The following is a 17,175-nucleotide window of genomic DNA, read 5'->3' on the forward strand; positions in this document are numbered from 1 at the left end:
ATTGTTTATTAGTGTAACGTATCTGATTGTAATTAACTTGTAACAATATAATGGTCCAGGGAACAGCCATAGTATTCCAAATACCATAACTGCTTTAGTGTTGTTACTCTCACTTCTCCTTCTTCTTCTTCTTTCAGCTCCTCCTGTTAGAAGTTGCCACAGCGGATCATCTTTTTCCATATTACTCTCACTGCACCACTCAGAGTATTTATATCACTGTATCTGAGTGTGAATCACAGCAGCAGCTGATCGGAAAGAGAATTATCGGTATACAGCTTCATGGACACGCTGTCTCAGCCACTGCAAAACGTTTTAAAGCCTTTCCTGTATGGACCTCGCGGTTCAGAAACAGTTTCATCCCAAGAACTTTAAATGCACTCAATCAATTGCGCCTTGTAGAACTGTTTGTACTTATAAGTACAATCACCCCACTGTAAACTTGCACTATAGTTATAATATCGCACAACCTGAGCCACTTTATAAAGCGTATTTACATATGATGACGATATCATTTTTAAGGTGAAATGCAGCAAAATATGTTTATTAAATTATACAGATAAAACTTTAACTTCATTTAAATAATCTATATTCTTCACTGGGAGTGTCATTAAGGATAGAATAATTAAACATGTACTACGAAGATATTTCAATGTTCCTTAAACGTTTTGAAGAATCGGTGCTAAGCTTACAGATGGCTTAACTTCTATTACAGAGCTGATTGTGTGGCGATCAGTTACTTGGGGAAAGAAAAGCACTGACTGCAGTGACGGCTACGCCAATATATATTGAATATAAAACAGAAAGAGAAAATAACAACACAGCTAAAAACACAGCGACAAATTTCGCAAAAGTTAAATGCTTGTGTCATGAGCACGAGGCGGCTATGCAGTGTCTGCAACGGACGTGGCCATCCACCGTGCATAAGCTACCTTACTGACATTGGCGGGAAGGAGCCACCGATTCTTCCTCTGCCCAGTGCCACCACAAGCCTAGAGCCCCTGAGTACTGCTGCAATAAATTATTTCATCGAAGTGAAACACATGTTTAATAACGTGCTTTAACTCCTATCATCATGAAAATTATATCACGTATACATCTCAGTATTTTAGTTATTCAGAGAGCTGTAATATCACGAATGTAATGGATTCTGTGTCCAGTTGGAGGAAGAGAGCCGGTTTAAGAAGCAAGTAGTGATTCACACATAGAGCACATAGAAGATCAAATACAAAACAAAGCATTTAACGTGCTACTTTAATTACGATGTGATTTGAGAAACTGGTTAATTAAACGATTTTAAGATGAAGTTTATGATGTTCTACTTTAATGACAAAATAAACTACGTGATTAAAGTGGAAATGTCGAGATTGAAGTTGACATTTCGTGCTTTTTCCCCACTGTGTGCCTTTTTTCTCTGTACCCTAATAAGCTTTCATATGACACTCAGACAGTGGGCTACAACTCGGCTTTTCACAGCGACTTTGATATGTGACTTCTTTTTATTTCCGGCACTGTGCGATTTTGTGAATGTGAGCTTTCAAGTTTCTCCAACACGCTATGTCACTCGATCAACTTCCTTTTGTTGATTATACCACGGATTATTTGAACAAATAGTATGTTTTTCCTTTGCCTCCACTTGGTATTCGCTGAAATTCTTATATTTCCCCCCGTGCTTTTCCCATTGTCTTTTCACAGATGGCTGAGCTTAAGGGCGATTTATATTGATTTTGCATATTCAAAGAGGCGTTAGTTTTCACGCTGATCGGGATTTATGTAGCGGAAGAACGTAGAAGTTGGAGTACGCAAAGATTCCTGCATCTGGATTTTTCTGTGTGTAAGCACATTTCGGCTTTTGTGCTTACGCCATGTTATAGTGCGAGTTCTACGCACGGCGTTATACATGAGGCCCCTGGTGTTTACGGGATTTGAACTGGCAACCTTCCAATTTCTGGCACAAATTCATAGCCTCAGAGCCCCAACACTGCCCCATATGAAATTATTACTGATAATAAACATTGTTGTATGTACAGGTAAATAACACTGAGGAAAACATTCTTAATATGGAAACATTAAACAGTTCACTTTAAGCAATGTTACAACTTAACTGTGTAACAAGGGTAATATTCGATAAATACAAATTAACCTACATATTGTCATTAAATGCACACTTTACTAGTAAATAACTAGTACACATGTATCTCTTTCTTTCAGCTAACATCAAATAATACCATGTGCTCCTATGCATGCTGGGACATGCGCCCTGATTGGTGCTGCCACTCTAACACATTCATAGCTGTTCTTTCCACAAAAGGAGTCTGCGCTTCTTTCAAAAAGGAGCATCGAACTGCTGGCTTTTTTGTCCATGAAGTGAAAGGGACACATCTAGGTTTGCTCAGTAATGGGTGAAAATCATGATATGGCATGTCTCGTGAACGTTGCAGTCTTGATATTGAACTCCTTTGTTTTGTTTTAAAATACAGTGGCTGGCCCTAAGACTGCAAATGGTACTGGTTTTTTCGTACCTTTTGCCAGCATGTGCTGTGTTCCCTAGACTGAGAAAAACAACTGGAAGTGCAGGTTGTTCTCCTGTACATCAAGCTGAGTCGTTCATAAAAAATGTAAGAATAAGCTAAATTACATCTCAAGACTCTGTTTCTCCATTGGCCTTTAACGTGGAAATGCCATTTCTCTTATCTCTTTTTTTTTTGCTTTTGGATAGCTCTGATGATAAGTTATTTTTTTTAAGAATAATAGCAACAGTAGGCAATATAGAAAATTTATTAGCAGGCAAGAGTAGTTCTAGAAAAAAGTAAGCATAACATAAATACTCTTATTTGACTTGAAAAGTCAGCCTGTGAAGTAAAATCCTCATGTAATTTCATGGACCTTTCCAATTTAATTTAAGCACGGTGCATAAAGATTTGCTTTAGTACCCCAATAGCAGGCTCTTGCTGAAATAAAATACATTTTGTCATGCATTACTTTGAAATATCCACTCCTTACACACAATTTTGCTGTGCTTATCCAGTTTATAACATTACATTATGAAGTTTGTATGCTCAGCATATTATATATTATTATACATTATAATGTAATTACTGTGTAATTAATGAAGGATGCATTTCCAGGTATCTCCATTTACACTTTCATTCTTCAGCTCACAGTGTCGAATCAGCTTAACTGCTCAGAACCAATAATGTGATTTAGGTCTGCTTATTAGCCCACGGAAAGCGTCAGATCTTTAGACTCTCCCTGTGTTTCCTATGGTATCTTTGAATATGCAGTTTTAAGGTAGAACAGTAGATCTTTTGTGTAGGGAGGCTTTCCATGTAATTGAAAATTAAATTTGTTTTTTTTATCTCCCCATTCAGTATCATTTTAGAATCTGAAAGGGGAAGAGACCTAAGTATTTGATTTATTACTTAGTTTCACATTCATTTACTTGCTTCAAAATGACTTACTTCATATAGAGTGGCAATTAATGCTGTATAACTTCAATGACTTTTATATTTTATTGTAGGAATTACAGAGTCATGGCTAAATGAGAGTGATGGAGAGGATTTTTTATATTAGTGGCTATACATGCTTCAGGAAATTTGGACAAGGACAGGAAGAAAGGAGTGTGTGGCTGTATATGAAAAATAATATTCATGCCCACATCTTCAAGATGGAAGATGGAAACATCATCATCACTGTGGGTAAAGCTAGTAAGGAAAAAAGCCAGAGATCTAGATATTGGCCAGCAAATTCTGATTTATTAGAGAATAATATATTATTTAATGAAATAAGACATATGTGCAACAAAGAGGACATAGTAGTCACTGGTGATCTTAACTTTCCAAACATTGATTTGAGGAAACTAAAATGGTGCAGATTGCAAATGACTGTTTTTTTGTCTCAGCCCAACATGTGGTGAAACCTGTCTAGATCTCATCTTTTTAAACAATAAAGATACAGTAACAAGAATACTTTAACGAACAGAGATCACAGCATGGTAACATTTTAGATAATCTTCGAAAACACACAAATGTACACCAAAATGAAGACATAACTTGAAGCAAGCAGACCTTATGGAAATGAGGAAACATCTACAAAACATTATATGTGAAAGCAAAAACCTTAGCAACTATAATTGACAGTTGGTATCGCTTCTGATCCAGGCTGAAAATAAGTTTATTCTGAAAAGCAATAAAACAAAAACAGTAAAAAAAATCAGCTGAGATAGATAAAAAGGAACATTATTAAAAAAGGAAAATTAAAAATATAACTGTACAAAAAAATAAAAAAGCAATTCCGACATATAGGAATATTGTAAACTATAGTAAGAGATCAAATAAAACATTCACAACATCAAAATAGAAACAGAAGTAAAAATTGCTAGAGACGCCAAAGCAGCAGCAAGCCATTTTTTTCAGTACTACTCCAGTAAAAAGACGATAAAATAGAATATAAGAAACCCTAGGGATATAAATGGGGAAATTATTGGAAATGAGAAGGAAATAGTGAATGAACTGAACAAACATTTCATCCAAGTATTTAAAAAGAAAGAAATAAGTGGAATGCCTTATGCAAAAGTAAAAACAAACTCTGAGTACATAGATTTTAAAATAGAGGAGTCAGATGAGCTTCAAGCCTTCAATATGTTGAAGACCAATAAAACCCTTGGACCTGATGGGATCTCATCAGTTGCACTGAAGGAAATGAAGGCCATCATCTATCAGACTTATTAGGCACATTTTAGCAGTCACTTCAGAAAGGACAAGTACCTCAGGACTGGAACGTTTCAAATGTGACTCCAGACCAGGGTTGTCAGACGTGCTGATTGAGAGGAACGTCGAATGTTCAACAGATAAATCCAGAGTCCCACATTGCCTCAGAAAATCCCAATAAAAAATTGTATGTAGAAAAAAAAAACTTTATATACTAAATATCTATTTCAAAGAGGCTCACTAAATATATGTAGACAGCCTGGCGTACCACTTTCTATGAATAAAACTTCATAAATGTCAGATGAATCCAAGTGTTTGAATCGTGTGTGTTCATGTACGTTGTGTACTCGTGTCATCATACATTTCTTGAGTATAATCAGGCTGCTTGTGCTCGTGTGAATTTCGTGTTGAAAGTGAAGTGATACTGATAAAGGCTTTTTGATTAACAAGGTAGGTTGTATCTATTCTATTCTATTCTATTTACATATACTGTGTCGTATTATATGAAACATAAAACATGTTACAAACTAAATCAAACATACCCACACCTAAATTTTAAATGAGAAAGAAATGATCCAAAAGAATGAGGTTATATACAAAACTGCACAAAATGTTTACCATATATTCAAATTTATGTCAGTTTAGTATGCATTGAAATATTTCATTATAAGTGCTTGTGTAAGTGAAACAAGCAAAAATGTAGATTTTTTTAAACATTATAATGATGATAAGCATTATTTCTTTCATTACAAATAAGTTTTTATCTAAAATTTGATTTTAAAAAATATAAAATATTTTAACATGTAAAACCTTTCGCCCTTATTGATGATTAAAATACTCCAACCAAAAAGAAAATAAAAAGGCACAAATTGGACAAAACAATATTCCTGCTTACAAGAAGTCTAAGAAAGATATGCTGTATGTTCAATGTGCAATAATATGTCATCTTCGATTGGACATGGTGGTGAAAATGACTTGTGAAGTCTACTGTACACACCAATAATATTTCAACAGATTCGACATCCACCAAAAAAATAAAATGTTTCATCATAAAAAATGTGAAGAAAAAAGATGTTATTATTGCTGCAGAAACAGCTTTTTGTTACCACGCTGTGAAGAATTCCCACAGTTACATTTCCAGTGACTGTTCAGGATCACTCTTTTCTTGTTTGAATGGTTAGAAGTAGAGTGGTCTGAAATGTTATGTCATGTGCCGACTTGATGGCCCACTTTGATGCCCACAATTGAGTGGATAATAAATCATTTTGAGCCAATGCGATTGTACTTTTTGAGTCAAAAATCCAAATCTAGAATTCTTGAATTATTTTTCAAAGATGAATTAGCATTAGCATACCTGGGGTTTATGGCAAATGCATGTACTTTTATTGAGAATGCATAAACAAAACTTCAAAGCAATAATATTTTAATAATTGATGTTTCTGAAATAATGATAGGCATGTTGCAGTTGCTCGATCAAAGAAAAAGATGATGCCTTTTTACAGAAGCATAGCTAGAACAATGTTACTACAGCGCTCAGAAATTGTTTGAAAGAGCGAAACTGTACCTACAAAAATGGTTCAACTTTAAAATGAACAAATTTCATTCCATTAATGTCATGTCCTTAAAACCAAACATACAAATTGAATTATTTTCAATTGAAGGATTAAAAAAATTATTTAATATTACTTGTGTTACTGACCTTCTATACGAAGGTGTCTGTTTATTAAACAAATGTGTACTGAATATGATTGAAGCGAACACGAAAAAAAATAGATGAGAAATGAATAATATTTTTTAAAGATCATCCCGCTTTGCAATAGTTTGTATAAAATCATGGCTCGCATACTCTCAATTCCACATTCCAATGCAATTTGTGAAAGAATATTTAGTCTAATGAGTGCAGCCTGGAGAAAGGATGGAAACAAATTATTGTTAAAGACTGTAGATGAATTAAGGATCAAACAAAATTTAATTTCAATATAAAGACTTAGAAAATTTGTGTCGACCAAAGATGGTGAACAAATTTTTGAAACAAGCTAAAAGCTGTTAAAAATACTTATAATAACAGTGTTACGATTGTATAATGTATTGTATTTAAATCAAAGTGTAATTCCTGTGAATGTACGTAATCAACATGTGATTGCATATAATGAATATATAATAACTGTTATTCCTGTGAATGATTGTTCAAACTTTTCTATATATGTATTTATTTATATATACTTTTAGATATATAAACATGTATAATCTAAGTATATAATTATAATTTAATTAAAACGATCTATTTTTTTTGTCTTCCTTAGTTTCTTAACATCTTTCTCTTGGCCACTAAAAATAGTGTGTGTCCCAATCTGTGATTTTGAAAATCTGGCAACCCTGCTCCAGTCTTTAAGAAGGGAGACAAAATGGATCCTAGTAATTACAGACCAACAAGTCTTACTTTTGTACCATGCAAAATTATGGAAAGTAAAATAAAAAAATAGAAAATTACTTAAACAACACAGCAGACAGCATGAGTTTAAAAGATGAAGGTCCTGCCAGACCAGTTTCTTAGATTTCTTTGAAGAGGCAACCAGAATAATTGATGAAGACAAATTGTATGAAATGATTTACATAGACTTTCAAAAAGCCTTTGATCCTGTCCCACACTAAAGACATCAGAGGTAACTTAAATGGGATCTCGAGTTGGTTAACTGGTAGGATAAGAAGAGAATGTTCCATATAGAGTAATGTCATCATTGGAGTCCCTTAGGGGTGTGTACTTAGACCATTACTTGTTCTGGTTTATATTAATGACATTGATCCTGGCATAGTTAGTAAACTTGTCATATTTGCAGATGACACTAAATTTGGAGGGGTAGCTGTAGGTTGGCAGGTTCTCAGCTTGATCTGGGGCGAGGCACACCTGCATGTGGAGGGTGCAGTTTGTCCCAATTGCCTCATCAACTTTCAGCATTGCGAAAGGGAGGTGCTGCACTTCACAGAGATAGATAAGGAGAGCCAGCATAAGAAACTGACCAAAAAAAATTTTAGATTAGAGACAAGAGGAGGTCAAAGCAAAGAAAGTGAAAAGCAGGCAGGAAGACTAGAGAGCTGGAGTGTGAGCAAGTGAGCAACTCGAGCGAGAGAAAGGACAGGCAGCCAGGAAGGGGAATGTGTGACTGATACCCAGGGGCTGAAAAAGTGATCACTCTGGCTGTGCAATTCAGAGAGCCAGAGCGATATGGTGTTGAAAAGGGAGACTTGCCATGTAAGACTGAGAAAGCAGCAGGAGGCGAAGAAGCTCAGAGTGGGAGCCCCAGTGTGAGTCCCATGGCCTAGGAGAGCCTAGGTCCGGAGTGGTAACCTTGTTGTTGTGTCACGCACGTGCGAGTAGGGGGCCGCGGACAGACCTAAATGAGATCGTAAAATCATACGCCAGAAGGGAATGGCGGGGTACTAACCTTTCTCTCTTTCTTTCCTGCAGAAAGAAAGACGCACCGCCGCCATGAATCTGCCTGCATCAGTTCCTGCTCTACGCTACTTCCACCCTTCCCCTGTCTACTCCTTATGACGTCAGCACTCCCACCATCCATCTCGGCTCCTACCCAGCATACCTCTCTACTTCCGGCCCCTCCTTCATAAATGTTCCTCCTCCGCCATCTTTGAACTGTCAATTGTGTACTGATTTCATGTATTGACCTTGATGACAATTTTTTGTCATATTTTTCGACTGTTTACAGTTTACAGGGCCGGAAACCCTAAACCTTTACTTGTTGTCTGTTTCTTTTACAGTAGCAATAGAACGGTAGGGAAACAGACCAGTGGAAGGCCAGCTGTGTCTGTCAGCAGGGCGACTCCTCTGCTGCCAGGGCAGAGGAGACGTCTGTATTACAGGGATGCACTGGGGATTTGATTTCAAAAGACAGTCGTCTACCCATGTTTTTAACCTCGACTTTTAAAATGATTATTTATTTGGATTTTAACCTCCACATTTACTTCTCATATCAGATTATTTATTGAACTTTGCACTTTACTTTTTGAACACTCTTTGATTTCTTTTAATAAAAGCACTGGAGCACTTTTCACAAGTTCCCCTTGCTTTGTGGGATGTCTTCATTTGCTCGGCTCATCCTTTGGTTACAGTACAGGTGATGCGGGTTCCAGACGTCTACTATCCGTTTTTGGGTGATTTTTATTACTCTTTTTATTTTTATTTTACTTTATTGTAGAATCAGCTCTCAGCAGCTCACAGCAGGGTGGTCATGCAGTGCATGCGTATGGGCACCGTTCTCATTCCCTACCACCTTTGCTAATCATTCTTGAGTCAGATTGAAGACTTAAGTGCCAGCTTAAGTGAAAAATCAAAGAAAACCTACTACGTAATTGCAACACAAAAACTAACTTAATCAGTTTTAACGTGAAAAGATGCCAATGAAAGAAGTGAAGCCGTGGACCACTAGGGTGGAGAAAAGAAGAGCTGCTCAGGAAGCAACAAGTACATCAACCTCTGAGCAAATGAATGCTAAACAGAGACAGAGAAAAAGTATGAAAACTAGGAATGCTCAAGTCAAGTGTATTCACTGCACATTATCGTGCAGTACGCCGTTACTGGTATTATATATTTTGATGGAATCAACCTAAAACCACAAGACAGTGGGACTACATATGACAAGTACACCTACAAAATTGACTGAAAAGTGAAAAATTACAGACTAAGGATTGAAACAAATTACTATGTCTGAGGCTGAAATCCTCATGAATAAAGCAATGACAAGTAAACATAATACTCTAACAAAAGAAGAAATGGCTTTTTACTTTATTTTTTCCTTTTTACTTATGTCATATAACCAATGATTTAGTCATGTTGGAGTAAGAGAAATACATTCTAATGACATTTCTTCATACCTGTAATAATGCCAAGGGTGCCAAAGATATCCACAATTGTAATTTGCAGCACACACACACATGAGAATATCTCCCAAATAGAGAGCAGAAAGTAACAAACTAAAGTTAACCAAAAACCTGGCTGCCCCATTGGAAGTCGCAACTTGCATTTTGAAATCTCCAGTCTACCCAACATTATGGCTTGCCAATTTGTCCAACTGTCTCTAGCACCACCAGCAGCCCTCCTCTTTTGACCTGACCTTGGCCTTTTCCTCTCACCAAAGAGCCTTTGTCCCAACACTCCAAGTTACACTACCCTTAGAACCTATTACCTCCTAACCTAGACTCATTTTTGGATTCAATCGTGGCTCTTCTTTGACTACAGTGATACCAAACTAGGACTGTACATAACAACCCCCCAGTAAGCTCTTGGTCACCTTAGAAACGTTCCAATTATGTTTCCTTAAAAAAGCAACACATCCCCAGTTCTTCAGGTCTGGAATCATTTGCTGGTCCAGCCAGTCAGGTAGAAGAATAACTCCACACATGCCAGTCTTCTCTGATCTCTTTCATAAATGAACAGCCTGATCACAGATTCTCTCAGATGGGAATTCTGGGCAACCATCGGTCACCCTGGAGGATCTTCTATGCATTTTGGAAAATCTACATGGTCCTTCTTTGTCTGTATGTATAAAGAGGAATTGCTTGTGTTACCTGCTGTGTTGTGTTATGATCTCAGCATAATCAGGAAAGGAAATGAGAGATGAATTAAAAAATATCTTATATATAAACATCTACACGTGAAAGTGTGTGTGTCTGTCTGTCCGGTCTGGAAGTGAGAGGTGGAGTTGGGGTAAGGGCTCCACCTCCGAGAATACACAAGCAAGGACAGCACGTCAGCAATGCGAAACCTCCAAAGAAAGAGTCACTCGCTCAGCCTCTAATACATAAGTGATGCAGCAAAACAAAACCTCCTATGACAGAGATGCCCAGAGTAGTTCCTTTCAATTACCTGACATCTCTACATTTCAATTTTTTTTCTGACAATTTTAAAAGTTTCTAGTATATATCTATTAGCCAAATAGCCAAGGAAAGGGGTGAGCAAAACCACTCTCAGGGTCACAGGTGAAGGTCACAAAGCGGGGCAGACTAATTGTCAGATGTGAGTAGCTGACAAAAAATAAAAAAGTTACTAATTGAAGTGTGATTGATATGTCAAACTACTCCTAAAAAAACACATTGCAAAAAGTTTTTAAACCTGTAAATGGATTTCTATGTAACAGGGTTAATAATTACTATTTATTGTTATATTTGTATTTTACATATTTTTTTCTATTTCTTCAAAATTGCCATGTGTTCTTAGTACAGAATATGTGAGTATAAACCTCAATCGTTGGCTCCTGGTTTCATTTATTATTTTTTATTTTTCTCTCTCGGGGAGTGTCAAGTGAAAATAAAATAAAATGGAGATTCACAGCAACTGACTGTACAATTATAGGAGAGATTACATACAGTATATGAATGTATGCTACTGTCTTTAAATAGAAAACACATGGTTATGTCACACGTTGTGAAGACGATGCTTACATGCCTACCAATAGAGAGTGGAAATCACAAACAGCATTGCTGCAGTCGTGAAAATGGTGGTGCCTATAAATAAATCAGACAACACGGTGATGATATAATGTCATTGACAAAATAAGAAAATGTAATAAACATGTAATAAACACAAACTCAGATGCATTCAGGGGATTCTAATACTCTTACATCCACTGTGCTGAGGGAGTACACAACATTTCTTTACAGGATTCCACCCTCATTTTCTTGCTCTTATGACTCTTGAGTTTTTCACTTCTGGGGTACAGTGCATAACATGACCAACAATCCTATGGTATCCCATTTCTTCTCACTGTGGCACATTGAGACATTCATCGGACTCATTCTTTTGGTACTCTTGACCCTGGTAACATCTTTCCAGCTGGACACTCCATCACACACAATTGTCCAGGCAGTCATGAAGGGCAAGCCTAACTTTAGTTAAGTTAAGGCAAACAACTTTTTAAAAATGTAAAAAATCGTGTGGGGAAAATTAATCTGTGCCAGCGTAGTCACTAACGTTTCTCTAAATCCAAGTTTGTGGAAATATTGTCTAGGCTGCCCTTACCATCTTTGATATGTACAATGGCTAAGATATGGTAAGTCTGACAGTAAATTTTGCACTCTGAATGATTTAGTATTACTGCCTGTTGTTTAAAACATGCAGAACATGATGGCAAAAGCTACATGCGCTACAAATGCTCTTCAACTTTGATCGGCTACATGCTGACAAATAAATGTGCTTAATCTCTGCAGATCTGCTTAAGTAAGTGTCTGACGGAGCATACGGGGAGTTTTAATTATCGCCCAGACTACATCCATTCCACTCATAACCTGCAGCACACCACATCCTCAATACGTGCAGTGCTGTCTTTTACATTTTTGCATAATCAGGCATTGCTATGAATTTAATCAAATGTCTGTCAAAAAGAGACGCTGTACGAAAATATATATTTAACGTTTCTAAGCCCTGGAGACTTAAAATGCACTGTTCCTCAGTGACTCTATAAAAAATAGAGTCTTTGTTGAACAAATTTAACTACAATTTCAAACACACTTTTCAAAATCACAAGAGACTCAAACCTTTAAGTGCTGGTGTTGTAAGAGAAGTGGCAAGAAATGTACTCTAAATGTGGAACTGTGGAGTATGTTGTGTTTATAATCTAAATTATCACTTCTTTCTTACAAGTGCAAAGTACGACACAATTTATAAGGGTACTACAAGTAAAAAAAAAAATTAGAAAACCATCATGTAAAACTTGGTAATGAACAGTACCCCAAATGCCTCTTCATTATTTGCTTGTCATTGATTGAAATATTAAAACCCTTATTGCTCAGACTGTGACATATTTCGCACAGCTTTTATAAATCTAATTCCTAATTATTTTTTGTAAAGACAAATTACAGGAAAAACTATTTTTACCTGTTAAGTACTGTTTATTATTTTCAAAGTGACACAATTATAAAAGAGGCCTTCAACATAATTCCACAGTCCCATTAAAAAATAATGTTCAAGTGTAATTAGCCTTTCCTGTAATATTTTACCATATGCTTTACTATATCATTGTACATGTGTGGCATGTAGCAGAAAAGAACAGAAGTAGAAAAACTCTCATTAAACAAATAATATAAAACAACTTTAGTCACTTGTAAAGTTCTATCAAGCCATCTGACCATGCCCCATGAAAAACAAAAAGAAAGTTGGGTCAAACTAATATAAGCCAATGTTGTGTGTTTGATAGCCAATACCAATTTTTTTTTGAGGGCAAGATGCCTAAAGCGGCAAAGTGCTTTTTGTTGAATTAAAACAGGACAACCTTGTTTCCACCCCAATTTTACTGCAAGATCTGTCATACCTGCACCCTTGCACGCCAGTAACAGAACTGCAGATTTAGGCATTGAATGCATTGCTAGAGGCTGATTTAATTCAAACTTTAAGCATCTCTCAAATGGGCCTGCAACAAAATTACATTAACAATCAGCAGATATCATCCTGGGTTATTCCCCCCAACCTGTGACTTGGCTAATTACATTCTTCACATTCACTCCAGGCATGTTGAAAAAGTTCTTCATAGTCGGCTTCTCACTAGAAGAACTCTGATGTGGTGCATTGATTGGATGGTGATACTGTGTTCTTTGCATAAGTAGACTAGGATACAGTAAACATGTTCAAATACTGGTATACTTCAGTTTTATTGTATTTTGTGATTTTATTAAGCTAGTCGTTTCATTTCAGGGCCTAAATTTAATTTATATTTTTATAAGGCTGCATTATGATGCATGTTGTCACTGTCACTGTAATATAGCTGGTAGGCTGATAGTATAGATAGAAAGTTACCCTTTAAGATACTGTGGTAGAAATCAACATTTTAATTAAAGAAAGAAGCTTATCCACAACCAGGACAAGTCTGATAAAACTTTTTTGAGTCAGTAACCAGGCAGGAAAAAAGCTGTTCATTTCGTCCTTTAATTACTCCTTAGCAAATGCATCCATCACAGCAGTCTGTTACAGCATGGTCAGAATGATCAGAGAATGCAGATAGAGGGTTATATTTATAGACAACTGAATTTGCATAACAATACTAAATTAATGATTACTGTATATAATCACAGATAAGTTCTCCCGCAGATAAGTTGAGGCTTGATTTTACTGTATAATTTCCAGTATTTTATAATGTTGGTCGTATAAGTCAAAAGCCGAAAACTCATGCTACTGGTCCAAGAGATTATGATATACTAACTCCCACCTGCAACAAAATTCAATGTGTCTGAGAAACTGGTGCAAGATTGGAGGAGGCAAGAAGATGTAAAAAAAAAAAAAAAAGAAAAAATTAATTGTTGCATTTTTGAATGGGCATATAAGTCGGGGTCTGATTTTATGGTCGATTTTCGACATATACGCGAGTATATACGGTAAATATCATACTCTTATTGATTAAAAGACATGAGGTGTTTTTGCATAGAGAACAACCAGCCTAAAATAAAAGTCTCTCTTTCATTATATACTAGTTCTTCAATGTCACTTGAATTGAGCTCTTAATCTATTATGAAAACTGCATTCATGCCAACTAGCAAGTGTTACTAGGTGTATGAAAGAACATGACATCAGCCAGTTTCTTGAACCATTCCCCCTGAAAATTCTGCTTGTTTACTTGATCATTTCAGCAGTCTCTTTATGACATTTCTACATAACTACATAAATGCTTAACTGTTGTTACCTCTAAATTATTCTCTCACAATACTTGTTTATACTTCTGTTAATTAATAACTTATTTTTCACTCGTGACAAAAATTCATTCTTTTTTAGGGAAACGTAAATTGCAAAATGAAAGAAAGTCTGCTAGTTCAGCCAATTTGCCCTATGTTTTCTGAAAGGCATATACTATGTTTCCAGTACAGACTTGCTGTTTTGCTCCTCTCTCGTGTTTCTACCTGTACATCCAGCACTGATGATTCCACTCAAAGCATCTGAGTACTTGCCATTGTGAGCTGGCAAATTTGCAGTAATCATTGTGGTCTGCATGTAGCTGTAATTCATGATTGTCTATTAGGTCACATCCATCTGATTTCTGACGCATTTTTAAATTTTGCCAATTCAGGACAGATATCGGTGTATAGCCATATCAGATTTTATTCTCTTGCAAAATTAATTTAAACAGTCAAAATGAAAAACTGAATAAAAACCAAAAACTGGAATTGAGTCACTTTTACCAGCAGTATAATGGCATCCAGTGTCAACTCATGATGGCTGAAAGTTATGTAACTGACTGACTGATATTTAACATCTCCTCTGAGGATTTGGATTTAGAAAAACAAATGTGTGCGGTAGTTAATGACAAATAATACATTAGCTATCAAAACAAGTGTATTGTTATATTCTTAAAAAAGACTTTCAATGTACATATTGGGTTTTCTCTTGATCTTCTGACTTTGATTTATACTTTTGCCTTCTCTTTCAACTTATGGTTTAGCATTGTGCCTTTATGTGTTTTATTTTTTCATCCAACCAGAGCACATAATGATTTAACTATCAATCTCAGGGCACTATCACTCACACTAGACACATTAGTGCGGAAATTGAGATACCCTTGAGAAAGCTCACACAGATATAAGGATGATATAAAAACAAATGAAGAGTGTAAAAACAAAATAAATGAATATGTAGGAAATTCTTTAGCCAAACTTACAGACAATGAGCATCTCCTGAAATAAGATTCTAGTAATTCAGATGGCTTTTCCATAAGTGCCTGCTCTAAATTTGCAGTTGCAGCGCAGTGTCATGTTGTTAATGCTGGTGCTGGCACTTCATTGGCATCTTCTTTCTCACCTTGTAAACTGTAATTACATGTTAGATTCACACTAGAGGGCTACTAATGACAACCCATTGTCACCTGAAAGGGAATGCATTGATGCTAAAATAAGCACATGGTCAGTTAAAATGACATACCTTTGTATGAAAAGAAATGATTTGTTAGATTACCATTGTAACAATACAAACCTCACACATACCTTTATTAAGCTATTAGGTTTGCAGCAACATTATAAAAAGCAGCACAACATATTTCTAATTAAAAAAAGGTCAAAAAACAACAGTGATTTAAATTAAATAATAAATGGAAATATAAATACGTATCTTCTTTAGTACCACACAATAATTCTACACCTATAGAATTAATCGGAAGAAAAGTTATGCCAAGGATACTGAAATAAATGAATGAATAATCTTGATTAAAAAAGATGATATAATTGTGTCGCCGAACTTTATTGGCCCTGCATTATAATGAGTAAGTCTTTATAGTGAAAGTGGTGTTTAAGTGTCAAGAAGCTAAGATTGAATCATTGAAATGTTACATCTGAAGTGGAATTAATTTCAGATGTATTAGATGAGCAAATGATTCTGTTATAATAAGAAAAAGCAGAAAAAGGTCAAACAGGCTTTTCACAGATATTAAAAGGATGAAGCTATTTAAAAATAACAACTTGTGGCTGTTAAGGATGATAAAAAGAGATGAAAATAATTAATGCCATCCTATTGTGAGGTATATGTCAATCGAATGTGCATTGTTTAGTCTGTCAATGGGGTGCTTTGTAGAACTAACAGGGGGCACTGTAGTAATATACAATTGTGTAATGTAGTCGACATTTTGGGTTAAATGTCGTATACATAACAAAAACAACACTGAAAAAATAAGAATTGCTATTTGTTCAGATATTTTTTGCTTTCATTTTAGTTTAATAATTTAATACTTTAATTTCAAAGATTATGTAGAGACATGTTTTTGGCATTGCATGTTCAGTCTATGTTTAAGAATAGACTATTTAACATTAGAATGTTTAATGAGGATATTTAGATTGAGAAAACATGGTACATAAAACAGAGGAACACCACTTACCTTATTTATTGCTATTTTCATATAAACCATTAAGCACGGATTATATTTTATTCATTTGTTTGTTTATTTTCTGTTCTTTACAGTTGCATACCTGTAGTGTTTGGTGTGTACCGATGCTTTTTTCATGTGTACTGGTTTCTATCATGCATATCCAAAACAGCTTCAATTGTCAGCGTAACTCCAATGGGGCCCCCCGTCCTTCAATTGACTTTTAGTGTATTGCACCACTCTAAGGTGAAGGGAGACACCCCTGCCACTCCTCAATCACATTAACGTGTATCACACCACTTGAAACTCTGAGGGGGACATCTCCCCATGCTTCTTTGGGCAATTGTTAATGTTCTACTTGAAACTCCAAGAGCACCGTTTTGATTGCATTTTAGTGCGTTGCACTGCCTGAAACTCAGAGTGGAAGACCTCCATTGGGTACAAGCATTTAGGTGTATCAACTTCAGGCACTGGCCACCACAATTTCCATTAAGTGTTGCTCGGGTTGATTTAGTGGCTCTCTTAGTGAGCAGTCCAACTGTGTTCAAGTCAGAGCCCTGTAACTGGTTGAAAAGGTGGTGGCTCTTGGGTAATTATTATTTTTAATAATGTTTAATAATATCTGC

The sequence above is a fragment of the Polypterus senegalus genome, chromosome 15 (assembly GCF_016835505.1).
Source record: "Polypterus senegalus isolate Bchr_013 chromosome 15, ASM1683550v1, whole genome shotgun sequence".
Lineage (NCBI taxonomy): Eukaryota > Metazoa > Chordata > Cladistia > Polypteriformes > Polypteridae > Polypterus > Polypterus senegalus.